Genomic DNA, 23854 nt, shown 5'->3' with positions numbered 1-23854 from the left:
TTACTGAAGGCATATGAACACTCCTAAGAATTTGTCAAGTCTCTAATAAAATGTAGGCTTTCTTGGAAGAAGATTTAAGATTCTGTTCAAAGTACTCCTAGGAGCAGATGACTGTAGATCTACTTTAATAAACCAGATAGGCTGAGGGATTAAAAACTAATGCTGTATTTTTCAACTGGATACAACCTGAACTTAAAAGCCACTTTTTACACCATAACGAACATTATTACATTGTAAATCTACAAATAAATAACGGATCTGTACAAGGAAAGAGTGTGGAACAGAAAATTGATTGACTACATTATTGTAAGTAATTTGGTGATTCTGTGGTTGGTTTTGTCATCTGGAATGATGGAATTGGGTAATCAAATTTAACACTATGTTTGGCTTATGACAACAATGTATAATCCTTTAACAAGCTCCCTCTTGAAACACATTTGCCTTTCCTTGGAGAAGACCATTTTGTTTTCACTGTTCTGAGTTTGAAATATTATTTCCAGCCAGCAAGGAAACATGTATCTATAATTGTGTGAGGTTTGTATTAACCTTGTCCTTTGAACTTCTTCATTCCTGTTGTTTAGTCTCATAAGAGGATACATAATCAGCAAACAAAAATCTTGTTACTGAACAAGCCAAGCTTGTTTAAATCGTTCAGTTGTATTGTTCTGGTGAAGTTGCGCCTTCAGAATATAAATCTACAAGTCACCTTCCCTGCCTCTTCAAATGAGCTGGCAGAACCATGTATCAGTTTATTTCCTCTCCTGGTTCTGTCAAAATTATATTAAAACCTTCTCCTGCTGGAGGGTTTTTGACAAAAGTGGGTTAGATAATACATAAGCATCATATGCATAGATCTGAATCCACCTCAACTGCAGCCAAAATGGCTTGTATAACAACAGCTTTTGGATTGTTTTTCTTTTCCTAGAAAGTAAAATCTCCACCCTCCTTATATTTTGCTTGCTCTTCTTTACATCTCTTCCATCCATCTTCAAGTCACTTTTCAAAAGGAATTTCAGCTGAATTCTCATCCCGCCTTGTACAGTATCACTAGCCCTCCCTGCTGGTGGTAAATCTGCAATTTTATGCACCAGGTAAAGAGTGGCTAGTCCCTTGATCAATCTGTATGTTTGTGCCTCACAGTCGTTGTCTTTGGGGTTTTTTTTCCATTTTTCTTAGCTATTTTTCTACAGCACAACCTTCTAATTCAATTGAGCAAGTATTCATTAAGCATTGAGATCACACCACATTGCCAGTGAACAACAGCCCCAGTTGTACATAGTCTCTTTGTACTTCGCAGATAAAGTACTACAAATTTCAATATTCTTTGGAAAATATTTTACCTTCTGAATTACTTTATTTTCAGACTTGGATAAATGGGCTGAGTTTTCAGTAAGTAATCCACTTTCTGTTCTTAACAAGGTCTTGGCCAACTCTTAATTCCATTTTCCCTAGATCTTTAGCCCCCTTCTTCATTATCCCTTGTACCTCCATCCCACTCCTTCTGCTTGGGATGAAAGTCAGTTTTAGAACTTTGAAGTAAGTGCATGCCTCTTAAACATCAAATTTCTTAAGATGTTCAATCAACATGACCTCATTAAATAATTCTCTTAAATTTCTAAAAGTTTGCTTTTTTAAATAAATCAACTGAAGTGAAGGCTAAGTTGATCCAATGTGCAACCTCTTAATTTAACAGCCTTGGAATTTTTTTTCAATTTTTTTTCAGTACTTACAAAAGCAAACATTACAGTTTTTTGGCACAGTAATTACTTAGTAAAAAAGTCAGACTGCTATCACATCCAGTAATAACTGAACTTTATGATGACCTTCACACATTAGCTGAGAAAATTACAAGCCCAAAGTGACCAGACTTTTTCAGCAAAAAAGTAAAATTCTTTTAAGCTATCAACTTAATTACGCAGTAGAGACATCAAGAGTAAAGAATCATATCAGCTATGACATGCTACACTTATAAGAAGGTATTGCAAAAGATTGTTTGATAAAGGTAAGATGAAGCTAAGAGTCTGAAAAAGAAAGTAAATCTTTAAAACTAAAAGTAATGACTATGTCAAAGTACACTGATACTAAAATTACTTCTACAGGAAGAAACCTTACTTAGCTTATCTCAACTGGCAACTGAGTTTCAAGAAAGCAATCATATGATTATACCATCTCCTCTGTACATAAAGCAATATTAAACAATAATCCATTACTTCAGCTGCTTCTTCAATCAATCATCTGTTTTATTTTGTACTGAATACTATAGTTGTCAAAAAGGTTTTTATTCTAGTTATGAGAAACCTTAACTTCATACTTGGATATCAATTAGCAGAAAAATTTCTCACAACATCTTTCTGAAAGACTCCATGAATAATAAAATCTAGTCCTTGGAATATATAGGTGTCCTGTACATCCTATATATGGATTTCCTTTAAAAGAAATGAAAAACAAATCAAAACCTTAAAATCCAGCTCTACACAAAAATCCAAGGGAGTTCAAACCATGTCTGTTCCACTTATAACATGATTTTTTAAATGGAACTATCCCATCCAACAACAATATTAAAACATGACCTATTTTCCCTTAATAAAACAAAACAATCAGCACTTGTGTTCTGGACAATTATTATTTCTTACTCCTAAAAAGTGTCTTGTTTTCACTAACTCCGGAACTGTCAGATGCTGTTTGGAGGACACTGATGATACCAGTCAAGTATGACTCCCACTAAAAGGGAAGGAGATTTCATCATAAAAATACCTGAATAACTAGTGGAATGAGCATCTTTGAATCATGCAGCCTATTCACAGTGTTGAGACCAGAAGGTTCCATATATCACCCAGATCTCCACTTCAAAAATGTTTTTCTCAGTAAACTGTCCCAGGTCTGTGGCAGTGCTAACTGATGTTGCTGAAGGGAAAAATCAAGACATTTTCTTTTGCCTTTATTGCTTCCCCCAGTTTCTGTTTTGACAGCTCCTCCTCCTCTGTTTCCAGTACATCTGTCTCTTCCTCTATTCTCAGTTTTGCCTTCAACTTTGTCATCATGGCCATGTATTTCTACATACTACACTCCCAGTCCAAAAATCTGTATCTTATGATCTCCTCTACTGTAGACAGATACAAATATTTGAGAGCTAGTCAAAACCTCCATTTTCATCTTTAAACCACCAGCAGCATTTCAGTTGCATTTTAGGCCTTCATCCTCTCTTTTTAGGGTGGGGGGTATGGAAAACTTGTTCAAAACCAAAAAGCTTTCATCAGATATAAGAACAAGTATGTCCCACAGTTTTGGCATCCAAAACTTGAAGACAGCCTTCTTCAAACAAAGCATCCAAAACACATTCCTTCATCTGCTGCCTTCTCCCATTTTGGCATCTCAGTTTAAGCTAATTTTTTTTTCTGCTTACAAAGGTAACTTAGCACCACAATATTCCAATGAATCCTATATAAATTCCTGTCAACATGCTGAGTATGTAAATAATCTTTTTATTCCAGATCAGGATATACAGGATCCTATTAAGTCCATATTTTTCCAGATTAGATATTTAGAGGGCATGCTGCTAATATTGCTCATACTAATTTAGGTAGAATAAAGGTTTGGCAGACAATGGATCAATCTGTTTAACTGCCCAAGCACATGGCATCCTACTCTGTTAGAATGTAGAGTATAAAAATACACAAAAGTATTCTACTTTGCTACAGAAAATAATTTCTGTAGCACTAGTTCTGGATTTTCTAGACAGAATTATGGGGGAAAAGCAATTAACCTGTAGATTATAAGGTCCTTGGGACAGCCCTGTTGCCTGCACAGTACCAGACCCTAGTATTTTAGTATTCCTTAACTTCTTAGGGATGTGCCAGTTTGGACATTTTTGTAAATTTACAGGAATAGTAGGTTGACCCTGCCTGATCCAGGCACCCACCAAACAGCTTTGTCACAACAGCCTTCTGTTGTCTGTACTCATCTATAAGGAAAGGTAAGTAGAGAGAAGAGCAATGCATTGATCAAAATTCAGTGATGAGTCTGAAATACAATCAAAATGATCCAAGTCCCTCCTCAATGCTTTCTCCCCAACTCCACATCACAACATATCTGGTGTGATAAATTACAAACTAAACTGAACATCAGGTCAAGATTAAAGTGAAAAATTTTCATAAATTAAACGTATAATCAATCAAAGTAAAAATACCACAGCTTTAGCCAACTTAGCTAATTGTGTTAGCTATTCCATGACAGTTTCATGTTTATTAAAAAGCTCTTGGTCTTCAAAACTCTGATGAACATGAGCCAATATTACTACATTTAAGATGCCTAATTAAGTTGCTAAAACATTACAGCTAAACTTGCAAGTGAACCTGAAAACTTTAGAATCTATTTAGAAGTCTCAGAAATCTATTTTTAAAAAGAAAAAAGTATTTCAGCTTTCAGTATCTTGCAGCCTTTTATCTACCCAACTTGTTTCTATCCTGATAATTTAATGAAATTGCTCTTGTATAGTTCATAGCAATATTCATTAGAATTGCAGATTTTTTTAAAACCATGCAAGAAGGAAGTTCAATTTTTCCACATAAAGATGGATAGAGAAAACATAAAATTATTTGCTTTAAGAAAATTAATATTAAGCAAGAACAGACTCAAGTAATGGAATCTACAAAACCAAAATACAGCTGAGAAAAATCTGCATAAGTTAGCTGAACATGCCTTTAAAATAATACCAGCAGATTTCCAGCGAGTTTTAAAACCTTCTTTTTCACCTTTGTCAGCCTTTCATGCTACTCTTTTACACTCAAACCCCCATCATTATGTCCTACCCTTAAATTAATACGCTGTCATTTAAAATTTCTTCTGTCATTGCATGGTAACAAGACTCATATCTCCAAGAATTATAAAGTGTCAATTAGGATGGTCATGTATAGGACAAAGAAATAGGAAGAAAATTTGTCAAATTAAACCAAATTAATATTTTTCTTTGCTTGAAAAATATTCTACACAGCATCCCTTAATAAAAAAAAAAAAGCCTATTACTCTGGCCTGGTGTTGGCTTGAATGTCACCACTGATGTTATAAATTATATTAGTTTTCTAGGTTGATCCTAGAATCTTTATAAAGCTATTAATATTTGGCAGTTACAACTCCAAGGACTTCCTCAATTATCTCCCTCTTGCCCTCCCACCTTTCTGAAACTAAGGGACCATTACAAAAATAGAGATATTCAGCTGAAGACTCAGCTAATAGAGAAGCAGAAAGAATAAGGATCATGAAAAGCTTCTAAGAAGCAAATGCAGTTTCAAGCTTATATTGGATCCCACTTCTGATGATTTTCAACAAAATAATGACCTCCACAGTTTAACATAATGTAGCAGCAAAATTTCAGACAAAAGTCAACTAGCTCTGACAAATGTATATAGATAAATAAAAATGCTAAGAGTTGGTAAGAGAGTATAAGTCAGCAATTTATTAAACATTCTTTTTAGTACTTACTGATAAAACTAAGCCAAAAGTATATCTGTGGTCAAAATGCTTCAAGAAACTAGACGAAGTATAAGGATAGTAATACCACACACATCTGTTTTCCTCTTGACTATAAATCCTATTAATTACAATCACTTGAGTTATTTCCTACTCTCTTGACTATATTATTCATAATGATGAAAAAAAAGTAAAATCTAAATGGATGCAGGAATCACTTCCAAATCAGAATGCTTTCTTTCATTTTGTACAAATAAAACATCATCCAAAAGAGAAAGTCAAATAAGAAAAAATTCCAATAAATTGCCAGCCAAATAAAAATAATTCAGAACAGGCTGAGTAATGATCTCACCCTTCTCGCTCTTGCCTTCCTCTAGTTGTTTACTGAATTCATTTCCTAGGCCAACTCAGTTTCCTCCAAAGAGATCTACTGTCATGAAACTACTACCATGAAACAGCCTACTATCATGAAACTCTTTTTCAGAGCTCTAATATACATACCTCTGAAACATAAGGAATAGGGTTATAATCTTTTGGAGGATTGCTGTGAACCTTAAGTAACATATGCACAAACCTGCACTTTACCTTTTTTCATGAAGGGTGGGAAAAAATTGAGAAGTAAATAGCCACACCGCCCTGCCTGTCAATCACTTGTAGGTTGCTAAAGCAAGTATTTCACAATGCTTTTAGTTTGACAATGAGTTTGTGGACTGCTGGTCCTCAGTATGCTGTTAGGACACTTGACTGATACTGTTTTGATAGTCACAAAGCCCTGGTGAACATCAGGAACTAAGCACTGAATTGCTAATTAGACCAAATGCACGCACGTAACATTTGCACTTTGCTCAACTGTAATAATGCTTTGTGAAAGCTGGAATAGCTCTGTAATTAATATGGCTAATCCATTAATAAAATCTAAACCCCGGGAAACAAAAAACAACTTATTTTTTAAAGAAGTGAAAAATGAGTGCTAAAGGAAGGAGCAGATTTCCATGTTCAAACATCTGCAGCCTTATTGAAGGCCCAACAGCTGTTGCTAGCTTTAATGCCATGGAGACAAATTCATGGTATCTGCATTTCTGTATGTTTCTGTTGGTAATCTGACGGACCTGAGAGCCTGCTGTAGCTGGACTCATACATGCATGAAATAAATTCTGCAGATATTAGGATTTCCTTGGCTTCAAATGGTTGCCTTGGACACAAAGAGACACAGACTTAAAAATAGAGCAGTTTCTACATGTGGATTAGACAGTCAGCATTCCTTGGGCCAGACAAATGAAGATAAATCATAGCTAAGAAAGGCTGGGAAGAAGCTTTCTTGCTGTTTCATCTGACTGCTAAATTAAATCAATTGGGATTGAGAGAATACTGCAATCATGGATAGCTGCACCAGTATTTTTCTAATGGCAAAATATTCTTTCATCTTTAGATTAGTTCAGCCAATAAAGGTATTCCACAGCTAACATTTCATTTTTGTTTCATCAGCTTATCAAGATCCGTTACTGCATGAGGAGGCCATTGAAGAGAAAATTTTGAATAATCTCTAGAGAGATTTTAACAGTTTTTCATGCAGATAGTTCCCACTCTTCTTCCCAAACATCAAATTACCTTTTAAAAGTTACCAGTTAAAATATGTATCCTTCTATGACAGTAATTGGCTACTATTGTGTATATAAAGAAAGGAAAAGTTACATATCCATTTTTTTTCCCCCCCTCTGTATAGAGCAAAGAAACAATAAACCAGTCATGAGACCACTGTTTATCATGTTTTGGTCAGTTTCATCCTGTAATAAATAATCCCATGTAGGTAAGCTAAAATTTTGCCACAGAATTAATCACATAGTTGTCTGATCTCCAACACCTGAGCGCAGTCAGTGTCCATATTACAAATGCATCCTTGATCTACTACGCACTTCCTAAAGTTTGTCACTATTGCTTAGATTAAAAGATGAGTCATGACCTCATTCACAGAACTGTGAAAAAATAAAGAGGGGGAAAATGGAATTCTAAGAGTTACCAACAGATAAAAACAATACATGAATTGTTTTCCCATGTTACACTTACAGCCAAGTTGATGGAGTGGAGACTCAATAAATAGAATATAAAGTGTATGGAAAATTAACTGGGCTCGCATGGGTGTCATCAGGGTACAAAGTACAGCTGGAAGCTAGTTACTATTACCATTCCTCAGGGATCAATCACTCAATCTGGTATTCTTTCACATCTTCATTAATGACCTCAGTGCTTGACATGGCACTCTGGGAAAGCGTGCATAATACTGCCGGGAATTATCAACATGCTGAAGGCCTGGGTTGCTATTCAGAAACACCTTGAAAAAGCTAAAGAAGTGAGCAGACAGAAAACTCACAAAATTTAACATAAACAAATATAAAGTTCTGCAGCTGGAAGGAAAAAATCCACACAACGGCTTTGCAGGAAAGGACTGGAGGACTAATGGGCAAGTTGACCCTGAACCAGCAGTTCATGCTGCTGTGGGGGTGAGGGGCAACCACATAATGATATGCACTAACTAAAGCATTTCCAGGGGGTTGAAGGACATGATTGTTCCCCTCTGCTTAGCCCTTGAGAGGCCTCCTCTAGAGTGTTGTACCAATTTGGGGATTTTCAGTACAAGACACTGACATACTGGAGCAAGTCTATCAGGGGATCATCAAGATCATCAGGAGATTGAAAAACATGAAATATATTTAAAAAAAAAAATCAGAAAACTTGATTTATTCAGCCTAAATTATAGCCTTAGGGGAGCTTCTCAGCTACATTATGGGAAGATATATAAAGAATATGGAGCCACATTCTCCTCAGAGGCAGGACAAGAGGCAATGGATACAAAATGGAACACAGGAATTTCCAGTTAGATATATATTAGATTTTCTTAAACCACAGCAGCGGCCAAACAAGCTGCAATAGGCTGCCCAGAGAAGCTCTGGAATCTCCATTCTTGCAGATGCTCAGAACTGCCCTGGCTGAGGCCCTGAGAAACCTGATCTAACTGAAGCTGCTTTGAACAGAGGTTTGGACTAGATTACTGGATTTCCAGAAGTCCCTTGCAACCTAAATTACTCCATGATTTAAGCACGAATCAGAATTATTTTTCCCTACTTTTTTTCTATCAGTAAATACATTTTTTTTGTAAATTAAAAAGCAAAACAATACCAACAACTTTTTAGAATAACAAATATTTTGACTTAATTACCACTTTTTCACATCCAAGATAAGCCTATGTTCAGCTGATTTGCACATTCCTAGTCAATTAAGGATTGAAAATACAAATTTCATTCATACTAAGGACGTACATAAAACTACATTCATGCATTGATTGAATCAGATTCCAACAAAATGGACAGAGTGAGAAATGATAACAAACAAGATTATGATTCTGACTCTGCAACTGAAACAACCTTTATGCTAGACTGGAATACCACATAAGTGTCCACCTCTTCTGACACAAGTCAGTCTTCTTGTGACTACAAAGAAACTGTTCAAATTTAAAGGAATTACTATAAACTCTGCTCTATGCATAAATTTTAAAGATTGCCCAAAGTTAGTCTACCACTTGAAAAACTCAGTATTGAACACTGAGAAAGACTGCCTGTGGAAAAGACTGCTCCTGCTCTTGCAATCACACTTTAAAGACTTTCATTTAAGAAAAAAGAAACTGAGCAGATAAATATGGCAAACCTGAATTTCATCAGTCTTTATCAACCAGCTTACTGATGAGCCAAAATCATCCCCCCATGCTCTCCTTCACATGTGATTTTTGGTAATTGCATGTATAATGAATTAGAGGCTTCTGCTGCTAATATTTTTTCCATGACCATATAACTATGTCTAAACTCACAAGAATCTTCTATCATAAGCAATGCTTTACTATCCAAATTACTTGGAATATGAATTTTAATTTTGACTGCTTTGGAATTTTCTTAGTTAATCCTGAGCTACCTTGAATTTCACTCACACACAGAAACAAAACAAAACCCAAACAAAAAAAACTCCAAGCAAACAAAAGAAACCCCCATAGTTTTTAAGAGCTACAAACTTTCAATTGATTAACTCCTGTGAACTTTGGAAAATTTTAAGATTCATCCATCAGTAATTATAATGTACTTCACACAGAGGAAAACACCATTACTTAGAATACATTGACATTTGCAGTGTTAAAATGTTACAACTGTATGAGTTGACATTTATACAAAGAGCCCTCAAATTCTTAATTTCAGTACAGTTTGTATACTAGGGTAGTAGTAGGTCTTTAATATTAATCATATTATTAGGAAGAAATTATATGAAAGGTAAAATTCAATATAGTTCTGTTGTGCACACTTCATAAATGTCCCATTTGCTAAAAAACTGGTAAGCATGACAGAACAGCAAAAAGAAGGCACAAAACCACATAGAGAATGAGTTCTGGAGGAGTAGTCAACTGTGCCACAGTTCTACTGGCAGGAAGAAATACATGTTATAGAGAAGGGGAATGGTATAAGTTAGGATTAGGTACAGCTAAAGGAAAGGCAGACATAGGACTTCAAAAGGGAAATGAGAGTAAGAAATTATGAAAGAACTGAAGTAAAGATGAATTATTTTATAGAGATGGGGAAAGAAAGCAGAGGAACACCTAGCAGGCCCCTTACTTTGTAGTATCAGTAATGAATCCCAGTATCCTCACTCTTTCCACATGGTATTCTGATTATATGCTGCTCTTATGTTAAGTAATTTCCATTTTGCCATGTAATGTCAGCAGCTTGAAGCAGAAACTCTTAAAAAAGACAAGGGAGGCAGAGAGAGTGCCTAGGCTTTATTTCCACACTCTGCCAATGGCAGACTGTATGAATTAAACCCCAGAAAGTAACTAACTCTCCCTTCAGATTCCCGTTTCCCTTTTTTCAGCCTGTAAAGATCATCTCTTCCTCTGTTCGTTTACTTGATCCAGCACATTGCATCTGGAAATCTGGATTTCGACTCTCTCATGGTAAGAAAAGAAACATAAAGGAAAGCAACTCCATTTCTACTCTATGATGTGCTTCTTCACCAGCACAGGAAAAGAAGGAGGTGCTAATCTCTGCATTCATCTGAACGACTAAATTGAAAATTCTGGTCATTTAATCCTCAGGAGCAGAAAACTATATTTTAGGTCTCAGACTAAAGAAGTATATATGAAAAGGACTAGCACTGTGGAATCAGCTCATGAATTAGAGGATAACTTCTGTTTTTATTGCCCTGCATAAAGAAAAGTGTTTTCAAGCATGGTTCTAAGGTTATATCCAAACCTGTACATTAGCCTGGTCTACAGTCTATCCTTCCCATAAAACTTTCAGTTACTAATTGCTGAAAGATTTCTCCTCCTTTAACTAATTTAGCTTTGTTTACTGCCATTATATACTTAATACTCCCTCTCAGGCACAAAATTATCATCTCCAGACAAAGAAATCTCAGACAGGGATTGCACTCCCAGTGTAGGAAATCACTGTGAAAAGCAGAGGCATTTTCAAATCAGTGTTCACCACTAGCTAAGACCCAGCCAATCAATATACAGCTGTTACTAACAAACACAGGACTCTGTGCTCTGTAAAGCAGGTCAGAACAGCTACTGGGATCCACAAAATAGCTGCACCTTTATAACCTTTGAAAGAGCATGATTTAGAAAGGTCCTTCTGGTCACAAAGCCAACTGGGAATTTAAGAGCCCAAATATTCTTTAGCTTGTAGACACATCTAGAAATCCCACAATAATGGCAACACTTTCTTTTCTTTATAGAACACCTTTTATTCCCTCCATCATGAAGTATCACCTGCATTATGTCTAGGACAACAACCAACAATTTTTCCATTCATGGCTTCTCTCAGTCAGCAGGGACACCTTCATACTTGATTGGCACAAAAAGATTGTACTGTGTCCTGCATATCCAACATAAGAACAGCCTCAATACTCCCACTAGTTTTTCCTAGCTAAGGAAAAGGTCTAGAAAAACTTTATGGGCACAGTCTATAGAAAGAATAATGGGCAGCACCATTTATTTTATTATAACACAAAATATAGGAGATGCAGGTACAAAGTGATTCTGTCTTTTCCTTCCAACATCCACAGGAAAACCAACAAATCCTCTTAGCAGGGCTCTTGTATCTGTTAGCTTAACAGAATTATAGAATAATAGGGGTAGAAAAGACCATGTTGCCATGCACCTGGATCCATTAAAATTTGAAACTGAGCCATGGGCTTGCATAGTTGAATTATATCAGAAAAAACACATTCAAGACTCAAAGCCATCTGAGAACTCTAAAAATTATTTCAATTCTCCATATAAAGAGCAAAACTCTCGCTTTCCTTTTCATTTAATATTAATGTTATTTTTATTATTAGTCTTACTATTGTATTTTCCATTATTAAACTGTTCTCATCTTAACCCACAAGTTTCTGATTGTCCTGCCCATCTCACCTACCAGGGTCAGAGGGAGTGAGAGAGCAGTTAGTTGCATGGTACTAACTTTGTGCCAGAGCTTAAAAGAACAGAAGGAAAGGGAGGAGAGAAGAGACAAAGTGAAGTGGTATGAGCACAGGTGAGAAAAGGCAAGGCAAGTGAGCAACAAGCCAAGGGGACAGCAACTTTGCCTCACAATTTCCCCTAGAGAAAATAAAACCCCCAAAACTACATCATCATACTTTCTTCAAAGGCTTTCTAAAAGTACACACAATTTTTGAGAGGAGAAAATTAGTTGAGGAAACTAAAGGTGATAAGAAAAATATAACTTATCTCCAGAGAATCTGTTGGAAGAATAAGCAGAAAAGCAGTATTTCATACTGTAGTTCCTACTTTCAGGCTGTACCTTCAAGCTATGGATTGGATAGATGTGTCAATTTTGGTTATCTGAAAGAAGATACCTTTGCTTGGTTCTGTATCTTGAATAGAGATACTTCTACACAGCATTACTGGCAAGTATTATAATCAATAACTCATTGATTAATTTCTTCAAAATATATACTATAGTAAGTAGAGGAATGCACCTGTAAACCTAGAGATTTTGACCATTCACATGAATGACATTAAAAATTGCAGGCTGATTTCATAATGCACTAATTTTAAATCAATGAGTGAGCAGGGATTTGATTTACATGCCAAAAAGCTCTAGAGCCTTACTTCCAACAACTGAATTCTTCTAACATGATGTAGAACTTACCATATGTCATATGCCTTCAAGCAAATCATGCTGAACCTCCACTTAAGCCTTATCTTCTTTATTCAAGGAGTGTTTCTTGCTTAACTATATCAAAATAGTTAGGGGAAAATAAAGATTTTTGTTAACCTTTGCACTCCCCCCAGTAAAAACATTCCTTAAATTACCTGGAAATAGAATATGGGGCATTATTTGGAGTGTATCATACAGTCTTCCCTTGAAAATATGAGCTGAGTTATTTTTCTCACTCAGTTTTCTAATCACTGTAATGTGAATTACTCATCCTACATTTAGAAAATATAGGTTATGTTCCTTTTGTATTCTGAGTATCCACAACAACCACTGAAGAGGGATGCAAAATATTCACGGGAATGACTGCAGAGCGAGAAAAAAAACAAAATCAACCTAGCTACCAACAACTAAATACCTAGTTTGGGTAGGATTCAGTAGTGAACTCCTGAGCTCAAGTCCTGGCTCTTTTCTAGGCCAGGCAAAAATCGTGATCTACATTCTCCTACATTCCATCAGAAAGGCCTCTAATTATTTAATCCCGCACTTTATCTCTGTTTCAAGTTCAAGAAATTCTCCTGGCTCATGAGTAGAAAGCTGCTCTTTAAAAGGCTATTAGAAACTCACAGGTTTCAAATGAGACATGTCACTTTACAGCTCATCCAAAGAAAAGAAAACACAAAAGCAAATTGTCCATTCTCCTCAACCAGCTCCACCATCCAGCAGCCCTTCTGCTCAAGAGGCTGCCACACTTTCTGCAGGCTCATCTCATGTTGACTCAGAGAGTTTCATGTAACTTTCTTTTGTCCAGTTTATTTGTTTCTTTCAAACTAGTCCTGAAAAAGATGCAGGCAATCCACCCTTCAAAAACTATTTGTCAGGTCATGTACATATGGATTCTGTATTAAAACCCACTGAATTTCCACCAGAAAGTGAGATCCCTAGCCATTTCAATATCTCATCTATAGAGATATCCAGAAGTTACGTAGTAAAACTAAGATTAATACAAGTATTTCACCAAAGATAGAACTATACCTGGCTTGACACAATAGCAGTGCAAGATGCCTTTTAAGTCTCAAAGCTACTTTCACTGGCAATCCCAGAAATTTAGGATAAGCTGATTAAGAAATCAACATACTTTCTTTAAACAGCAAAAGGATCTTAAACCCTACCTAAATCATGCCTCATTGCAGAGGAACTTACACCTTTTTGCTGCAGGCAGAAGATGATCGTTAAATGGCAGCAAGTCATAGTTCAGCAAGGTGTTCAGTTGTGTACAGAAGCAACAGGACCTGGAAGCCCCTCTCTTCCAGCTCTTCGAGGAGAGCCCATTGTATTTGTAGCTGATGCAAATTTACAATAAGAAAACAGGCACTTAAGGATACACTAAAGAGAGAAACATAAGGAGAGTCCAGATAGCATAGAAGGCCTTTCCATTTAGCTTTAGTGTGTGCTTAAAAATATATGTTGAATGTGCTACCAGACACTTATCTGTCTTATCTTGTCCTGGGGTCCATCAGGCACAGCATCACCAGCAAGCTGAGGGATTGGTCCCTTCTGCTCTGCACTGGGGCAGCCTCACCTTGAATACTGTGTGCAGTTTGGAGCATCACAATATAAGGAAAATATTGAACTGTTAGAGAGTATCCAAAATAGGAACATGAGGAAGTTGAAGGGCCTTGAGGAGAAGCCGTATGAGGAGTGTCTGAGGTCACTTGGTCTGTTCAGCCTGGAGGAGACTGAGGGGAGACCTCATTGCAGTCACAGCTTCCTCATAAGGGGGAGTGGAGGAGCAGGCTCTGATCTCTTCTCTCTGGTGACCAGAGACAGGACCCAGGGAATGGCCTGAAGCTGTGTCAGGGGATGTTTAGGTTGAACATCAGGAAAAGTTTCTCCACCCAGAGTGTGGTTGGGCAGGGTCCCCAGGGCAGTGGTGACAGCACCAACTCTGACAGAATTCAGAAGTTATGTTCCACTGGAGCTCCAACCCCAAGGCCCTCCTGCTGGGTCCCTACAAGCAGCTGCTTGCACTACAATAGCAAGAAAGAGAAACTCCTGTACCAAACAAAGAGCCTCAGACAAGAGAAACTATATCTCTGTTGAAGGAGGAACTACTTTTGCAAAACCATGGTAGACTATCAAGAAATGCAGGACTGTTTCATCATGCCTAAATACAAGTGAGAAAAAAAAAAAATCAACCATAACTTTGACTTTCCAACTCCTCATTGCTGCTGCATTACAGCAAGATCACTAGGAGCACAGAACATTGCTCTTTTACACCAGCTTCAGTAGCTCAAATGTAAGCTCTCCAAAAAATCTGGCCCACACTCACACTAAAACATGCACAACACAGGTGGAATCAGAGACCTAAGCTGCTAAAACCATTTTTTCTGCAGAGCATGCACAACCACATTTGCAGGCAGATTTCCTCAGAGACAACAGAAGGCATTTCTGACATACAGGAAATGCACCAGTTTTCCCCCTCCAAAGCCTTAAAATTTAATGTCATTTTTAACTAGCATGACATAGCAAGGCTTGGTGAAAGTTGGAAGGTCACTTGCTTTTGAAAGTGAAAAAAATACATGTTCCTATATTGCTTCAGAGCCAAACCACTGAATGAACTGCCTTTAGCAAAATTTTATAATATATATATCTGCTATTCTTCACAATATTAATCACTATTTCTAAAGAAAAATATTACACAGATGTTTAATTAGGTTATAGCATCAACCCCAAGTACTTATACCCTTATTTCACCATTTTTAGTTTTATAGTCCAAGATAGAGCCACAGGAACAAATTACTAAATAAAGCTAAAATTGCCTACAGTTTTTTCTGGGTAAAACTGACTCTGTCCTCCATCTCATCCTGGAAAATGCTCAGTTCAAAGAAATGAAGATTTAGTCCATGGACAAGCTTCAAATTCTGAATGAAAATTGAAACTGAGCCTTGTAAGACTCCATTAGAAACAAAATATTCAAAAAACACTTTCAAATCTGTTGCCCTCTTTTGCAAAAGTTCCATACCTTCTTGGTGATGTCTCACGAGCAGCTCCTTGCAGCACTAACACTTCTTCTTCACAGCACAACCAACAAACTCCATGTCTTTTGTAGCACTCTTCTTATTGGACACAGCTGTGGCCTGTAAAGGGCAGGCCTGTTCCTAATCTTTGGTGATTAGTACAGCTGCAACTCCTCAGGTGTGAGACTACCTTCTGCACTATTTTCTTACATTCTATCCCTCCACACAAATCTAGTTCCTGACTTTAGCTTCCATGTGATACTTGGCATAAATCAGATCATTTATTTAGAAGCTGACAGATTTTTTACATGCTCCTCAATTTAATTTAATTATGATTTTGACTGCTAGTTTGTTTGTCATTTTATTCAAAGCATTTTACAAAGATCCTCATAACTCTAGACCTATAAAGAGTTTGAAATTTGAGAGATTCTAGTATGTTATCACTGGCTGTATTTTTACAGGCTGAAATATATTAGTAACAGAACGCAAAAAACCAATTCCACATGTAAGAGGTAGTGAGATATCTAGAAAGAAGCCACATTCCTAAACACTACTATGTCAACAAAAACTTCATGAATAAATCTGAGCTAAATCAAAGAATTTACACAAGTTGACCATTTAATGTATCAGCTATCATTATCTAGAACAATCACACAATGCCAGTTTAGACAGACTTTTTAAAAATCCAGAAGAAACTCTCAAGTAATTATTTTAACCTGCCTCTTTTCAGTTAGCTAACCTTGCTGTGCCACAATCCATCAAAAACTCTGTTAGCTGGTCCAGCTAGGCAGCTCTCAAAATACAGGTCAAATTTTCTCTTTTTAAGATATTCTCCCAGACTTCCTATATTTGTTTACACTTTTCTTTCTTATGCCATTATTACAGTACTATCCAGATGGCAAAGTAATGCTCAGACCTATTTACATAAATACAGTTTCAGACACCAGAGAGTTACAGAACACATTGCAGGGAAAACAATGAAGATAAAGAGATTTCAGGAGAGTGCAATCAAACAATCTTGCAGTCTTTTTTTTTTCCTTTTTTTATTCAAAATAAAAACTCCTAGTATCTAACCTTTTAATCTGGAAATAATAAAAGGTACTTTAAGTAAAAGGCAATATGAAAGCAGCAGGCTAGTACAGATCACATTTCTATCTACACTGATGAATTCAACCAGTTATGTCAGGTGAGAAACTGGGTCCCCTGTGGAATTCAGACTGCAGTATCAGGCATCAGGCAGATCCTGTGATACTGTATACATCTCTATTTATTTGGCCCCATCCAGCACAGAAGAAATTCCCCAATTTACAGGTGTTTCACTTTGCACTCTCCACACAGTGCAAATTCAAAGAAAAGACAGAAGACAGTGAGAATCCAATATGTTCTAGCGCCAAAATCAACTTTGGGTAATTTTCGGTCTTATAATTAGACTCTCAGTGTGGAGTATTTTAGGAGAACATGGCTCAAAATTATGCCTGGCATAGTTCTATTCACTTTCTGAGAGATTAATTTAGCTCTTTTATTGTTTATGCTGTTCCACACACTGCATATAGGTATCAGAATAAGTCAGAAACAGAGACAAAATCATTGACTGCATTTACCTCAATCACTATGTATGCCCTAATTGAATCACAAGCAAAAATGATTGCATGAACTGAATTTATCCAAAATTGATAGTCTGATTTCAAATTAGCATTGAGCCTACATTATTCTGACCAAACAATATAGCTTGATAGCTCATCTCAGTGTCTAATGAAGTAACATTTGCATAATGCATGAATCTAGCTTAGGAAAATTGAAACTGCTTTGCCTTAAAGATGTCCAGATGTTTAGTGAGCATGTGCTCAAGGCACAATTTCACCCAGAGTAATGAAGACCAAGACTGAGACAGATAAGTAATACAGGAGGAAATTTTTTATTTCCATTTGCAGTGGGAAAGACCAGCAAGCTTTTTGGTGATCCCAATCCTTCAGTTACTAGGAGCAGTAAAATTCAGAAACTGGCACTCTTAGACAAACAAAAAAAAAAGCTTTTTTGATTCCAATATAATAATCTCTATAAATTGAAATTATATTATTGTACCTTTCTGTAATTCACAAATTTGACTGCTTTGTAATTTGACCACAATCTACAGGCCTTCTAGGTAATGAGAAACACATGCTGTGCACACTGCAGCAAATATACCTCAGGGAAATACCTACCTGGAAAGCCATTTGAAAGCACAGAGCTGTCAGAGTCTGATATATGGAGTGTGTGTAAGCAGATGACAGTTATTTCTTTGTCTCAGTTAGCCAACACACTTTACCAAACATGAACTATCAGCCAAAGCTCACAATCCCTGGAGTTCACTAGCTACTGTTTCCAAGAAGGATTTTGAAAGGCAAGGTCTAAAAACAAAGGTAACTTACTGGTTAGACAATACAGGTGGAAAAAGTCTTAAAATCTTGGGCACACATGTCCTTTTTCTTATCTGAGAGAACCACTGCAAACTTCTAGCCTGTTTAGACAAACATATTCTGGGTAAAAACAAGAATCAACAGACAATAGAGAGAAAGGTTAGTACATGCAACTGAAGAAGAAAAAGATGCAACACACAGGAAAGGTGATGAGCAGTTACCACTTGCAGAAATTACCAGGAGGACAAGTACAGAGCCACAATACCCATGGCACTTTTGAGCTGGTGCTTTTCTGTATTCAACAGGATTATGAAATTCAGTTTCCAGGATTTTTCTTTTGAAGGATTTAGTAATCTCTCTTAAGGAGAAGGACCAGGAGATCTGAAATAGCATGACTGTCTTATGGAATGTTCTCAAAATAGTACCAAACATTTCTGGACTTCCCCCTCTCTTGCAGCTCCCTGTGCTGGATCACATTTGTTCAGTTTCTTGCATAGCCTCCAAAGAACTTTTGGCTCCATAGAAGAACAGTAATAGAGAAGCAAATGATATGATAGTGTAATCATCACTGTGTCTATGTCAACATGATGAAGAGCCTGTAAGACCAAGTGTTTTTTCCACTTTTCCTTCTAAAAGATGGCCTAAACTCCTTCCTTCAAATACTGTTATTTGAAATCTCAAATTAAAACAGGTACAACAATCCTATTATTATTACATATATTTTGTTTAGGCCAGAATTCCCAAGGAACAATACTTAACAAAAATCATACCAAATTTATTCTGGTATGCCAAGAATCAATAAGATTTCATCTAAATTTCTAATCTCACCTTATTCAAATATTCACTAAATATGCAAGGAAAATATCAGTGGAGCTGATGTAACCATTGGCATTTATGTTAAGCTAGACACTGTAAGAAAGAGTTTGACACCCTCATACTTTTATGAACCTGTTGCAATTTTCATAAATCTGACCTGACAAACAGAGGGCCATATTCACAAAGGTATGAAGGCTAGGGATTTAATACCTCCTATTACTAAGTTCCTTAAATATTTTTTAAAATTCTGTTCTTGAAAAATATACAAAAGCAATTTTAAGAAAACCAGAATCAGTTATCCCTGCTCCCAAGTCTCCCAAGAAATGCAATTTGCTAGATAAATTATGGGGTAAGCACAGGAAACAGTCAGAAAGGATGACAGCAGTTTCTTTCGTTTAAGAGTCTCACAACAGCCTTGAGAATTTATTCTCCTAGACCCCTGAATAGTTTCCATACCTTTACCATTTATAACTTGAAGAAACCCTCAACAGTTAGTAAAATTATTATATTACCATTAAAATACCTGTGGTAAGTTTCAAAGCAGTCACTACACTTTAATGTCTCAGATGTTTAACTAAAACATATCCAAAAGTCTGTGGTCAAAATGATCTGCTTCTGTGTAGTGTAGAAAGAGTTAATAATAGTTATAATAACAGCTTCCTCTCATAACATTTCTTCAGCTTTCAAGGGTTGCAAAAAAAATTTGCAGAAGCAGGGAAAGAGCCACAAAGTTTCATGAGAAGATAAATTTTTAAGTGTAGAGAGCAACTTACCCAATGCAACACAGAATGTAACAGAACCACCTGTATCTTAAAAGTCTAATGAAAAGCAGATACAAAAGAAGACTGTGGTAGAAAGACCTTTGAGGAAGAAAGCTATGAAAACATATAAAGAACCTAGAATATCACTATTTTTGACCAAATAAAAGCCCTTTTTCCAGACCATGAAAGCAATGAATTAAGACTACTTTGATTTAAACGGAGGAAAGTGTATGGTGTCAGCAAAAGCACGGAAGTGCTGGGATACAATACAACCCTGCAGGCTGTAGACCTTTTTAATTGCAGAAACCAAGCATTTGTATTATTCTTCAGTTCTTTGTAGTCATTCAGCAGAAATACCTTGCTTATATCTGAAAAACTATATCTGAGAGTACTCAAGAGTCAAGGGACACCATGTTCACTAAAAAAATCTTGAAAGGAAATGTAATAAAATTCTCTAAAGCTTTTTTTTTTTTTTTTTTTAGAAATCTGACAAAAAAGGAAATTACGACCAATTAGACTGATGACAAGCTCTCTTATGGAAAAAAAAAGTAAGGTAGGGAGGGTCTTCTGGGTTTTGCTCATGGCAATAATGGTGTGGAAAATCATTGTTCTGATATTCAAATGATGCTGATGAATAGTATTCATTCTTTACCACGCAAAAAACCTTACAGAAAACTGAAGATGATTCTGTGGCCCAATAATGGTTTATAGGGGGTTACACTGTATTCAGCTATTCCTTCCTAACTACCAAGCACATTTATAATGCTGCTAGAATTGCTCTATGGATGCTGTGACATCTAGGTCTACATCCCAAGAAAGTTATACCATGGCGTCTTATGACAACTTGTCATTAGTACATATCTAGTACTTACAGAACAAATCAGCAACATCCATTTGCTTCCTGAATAAATCCATAACTGAAAGCACGAAGGAAGACCAAACTCTCAAAACCATAGTTTAAATTACATCAATATCATTCAGGAATCCAATAAACAGGTCAACACAAAAGTAATTACTCTTTTATGGAGCAATCATGGAAAGCTCAAAATCTAAAATAAAGTTGATAAACACTTGACCACTCAAAAATGAAACTGATTTAGGCCAAGAGATTGCCAATTTACCCTAAAGTAATTCAATACCCTTTACAGCAATTTAGCCATAGTTTTTCTAAACTAACTTTCCCAAGTGCTGGCTATAAAGAATGTGAAGCCATGTATTGCTGAACAGACAAGAAGGGCAACTACTGCTTTCTAAAGGGACTTTAACACTTAGTACACTACGTCTAAAGGCCTGCAGGTCCAAGAAACAGGTTTTTGAAGTGGGAAAAATCAAGCTTTAAAAACTGCAACTTAATTTTTAAAGTTTTAAAAACTTTCCAGCTTTAAAAGCTGGAAAGGAGTTTCTTACCACTTTTCGTGTGATGGCTAATACATTACCTCAAAGAGGAGGTACCTGTTACATATTGTCACCCTGTTATCTATGGAAAAAATATTCAGCCTAGCTGCTCTTCAAATCTTTTTTAATATCCACTACTGAGCAGATGAGACATTTAATTTTACTATCTTACTGAAATTAAATTGCTCATTTGTCATACACCTTTTGAGACAACTCTAAGGCTAAGTTCATCCATATTTGACAATCTGCTTGAATTCTGATAAGACAGAGCAGCAGACCTAAGATCAGTTCTTTACCAAAGACTTATGACAGAATCTATCCCTCCTCCAAGAAGTAAACTGGATTTCCTGCCAATGCAGTAAATTATGGCAGTATGCATTTTACTGCTGCACATCACAGCACGTAAGCTACATTGCAGAAAAATTAACAGTAATTAGCTCATCCAATTGCACCTCAAACAAGAGCTGCCTAAGGCCCTTCTTTATCCAAGTCTGTATCTCCCAGGCCCTGTTTTAGTTACACAAAGTGGAGCTCTAGAGAAGACCAAATGTAGATGCTGCCAGGGTGATATGTAAAATAATGAATCTATGTTCATTTCCCCAGGCCCAGCTTCCTCTTTTCCAGTCAGTTTCACTTTTGAGATTATACAAGCCTCTCACAAGGCCAATGGGGGAACAGAAGCCACGGACAGATTCAAATTTCATTTTATTACTACTACCTCCCAGAAATATTTTCATAGGGAGGCACTGACTACCAGAGCTTAAGGCAACAAGAACAAGCATGTACAAGAAGTGATTTTGTTTTATTAGAAAAAAGTCCATTCATCTTAAAAGTTTTCTTTAATGCATATATTTTTTTATTATGAGAGATCCAAACTTAATGACAATATATAAATATGCTCTAGAAACAAGAACAGTAATCTGATCATAACCTAGAAAAATGTTTAAGTGTATGATTTGAATATCAGTCCTCGTAAACAAACAGACCCACTCAGACTAAAATTAAGTCCAGTACATAAGTGTTCTCTTAGGTCACAGAGCAACAAAGGAGCTGGTAAGATTTTCAGGGGAAAATACAAATAGCCCAAGGCATACCATTATTATAGTGATTCTCTGAACTCATCAACTGGAAAACTCACTCCTCAAAAATAACTGAAACCATCTCCCTACACAACTGCTTTATAAATAGACTAGGTGAGATAGTGAGATAGAGTTAGAAAAACACACTTCAAGTTAACAATGAACTGGGCATCAGCTCAAACAGTGACTTGCACTATCTTTGAGAAGATGTCTGTAAAGGAAATTCTTGGGGGTATTTCACAAGGGGCTAAAAATGGGATAAAATCTGGCTATAAAGTAGCTCTGCCATATGATGGAAAGATTCAGCAGGCTATGTTTCTATAATTGCAGCTGTTCTAACAATCATTTTAACAAATAGACAGAAAGACAAATATATCAAACAAATAAAGACTGAAAGCATGCAAGAAATTCAGGTTTAATCATAAGCTTTGAGTAGTACTTTAGACAAGTCTCCAGATCAAGACTATTCTTTAAGATACCTATAGTGTCCAGTGGAGAAGCAAAATGAGCATGCGGGGACTTTGAAACTGAAGTTCAAAGAAGTCTACCAATACATTAAAGGGTAAAAGAGAGTAAAAATTGCTTTTATTTTAGAACACTTAACTGAAAAAATGGGAAATATAGCACCCATAAAGATATATGGCTTAGCCTAGAGAGTGGACACAATAGAATGAAGTTATGAAGTACATAAAAGAAACACTCTGAAGTGCCATTTAAGAATACTTGAGAATAAAGAGATGACCAGTAGGCAACCAATTACTATTTTTATGGACAGGTAAGTACAGTTTATAAAGTTGTTTTTCACACTCTCTTCAACATTCTTTCTGTACAGCTGTGTTAAAATGAGACTCCAGTTGCAAAAACCACACAGGCGTAAATTCTTCCTTCACTAGAAATTTGTGCTGCAATCTCAGATTCTTGTAGCTACTCAGTTAACCCTGTTTGTGTGAATGCATAAATACACAGGCTTTGATGCCACTGAAGTTTAATGGTCTATTTAATCTCAGCGTGTTTACTTTTCTGTCTCACAAAACTACTTCTAGGGGATTTTTTCCCCCACTATTTATGTCTAGTTCCCAATTTGATTATTGGTCTCTTTCCCTTTTCTGTTCTTTTATAGACAAGCCAGTATTGCTTATCTCTAGAAAACCGGGTTACAGTAAGCCATGTTAAGACTATGGTTTACAAGGCCATCTATAAACCTTTACAGCTATTGACAAGAACCAGAGGGTTGATGAAAAATGGCTTATGGGTTTTAATGCAAAATCATATGCCTCCTGGACACCATTTTCAATGGAAAATACTAAAGAAAAAAAAATTTAAAAGGCAGATATCTAAAAACTGAGTGATATGAAATTCATACATCTGCTTTACAATATAAAGCATGAGGAAAAAAAAATTGCAAATGAATTCTAAAATTAAAAATTAATCAAGAGAACTCATTTAGAAGATCCTTAAGATTTTCTAATATGGTAGAGCAGTCATTATAATTACAGATATAACAAATATTTTCAATAAGAAAAGATTGAATTAAAATCTTGCATCCTACAGCCTAACGTCTCCAATGACATTGCACCTTGAAATGGCAAATTGCAGATTTCTTTAACTTAATTTATTGGATGATGAAAACCAAGACAAAGAGATATAATGTGCACTCGAGAACATATAATTTGGCTCATAGAATGCATTTGTCATTTACTTTTGAATAAACCAGATTTTATATCC

At 36.2% G+C, this 23854-nt stretch overlaps 1 protein-coding gene across 2 annotated transcripts in view; it reads right to left on the bottom strand.

The window, feature by feature from the left end:
- The window catches only part of GABRG3 (gamma-aminobutyric acid type A receptor subunit gamma3), a 304616-nt gene that overhangs the window by 259587 nt on the left and 21175 nt on the right, over positions 1-23854 (bottom strand). The window contains exon 1 of one of the 2 annotated variants that reach the window (XM_036382175.1): positions 18091-18159. The exons of the other annotated variant lie outside the window; for it this stretch is intronic. The gene's annotated coding sequence lies outside the window, so the exon portion shown is untranslated. Of the gene's footprint in view, positions 1-18090; positions 18160-23854 lie in introns of those variants that run through there. 2 annotated transcript variants of the gene reach the window in all.

The sequence above is a fragment of the Molothrus ater genome, chromosome 2 (genome assembly GCF_012460135.2).
Source record: "Molothrus ater isolate BHLD 08-10-18 breed brown headed cowbird chromosome 2, BPBGC_Mater_1.1, whole genome shotgun sequence".
Lineage (NCBI taxonomy): Eukaryota > Metazoa > Chordata > Aves > Passeriformes > Icteridae > Molothrus > Molothrus ater.
Note: the sequence above shows the minus strand (reverse complement) of the source record. Positions and strands in the feature narration are given on the sequence as shown.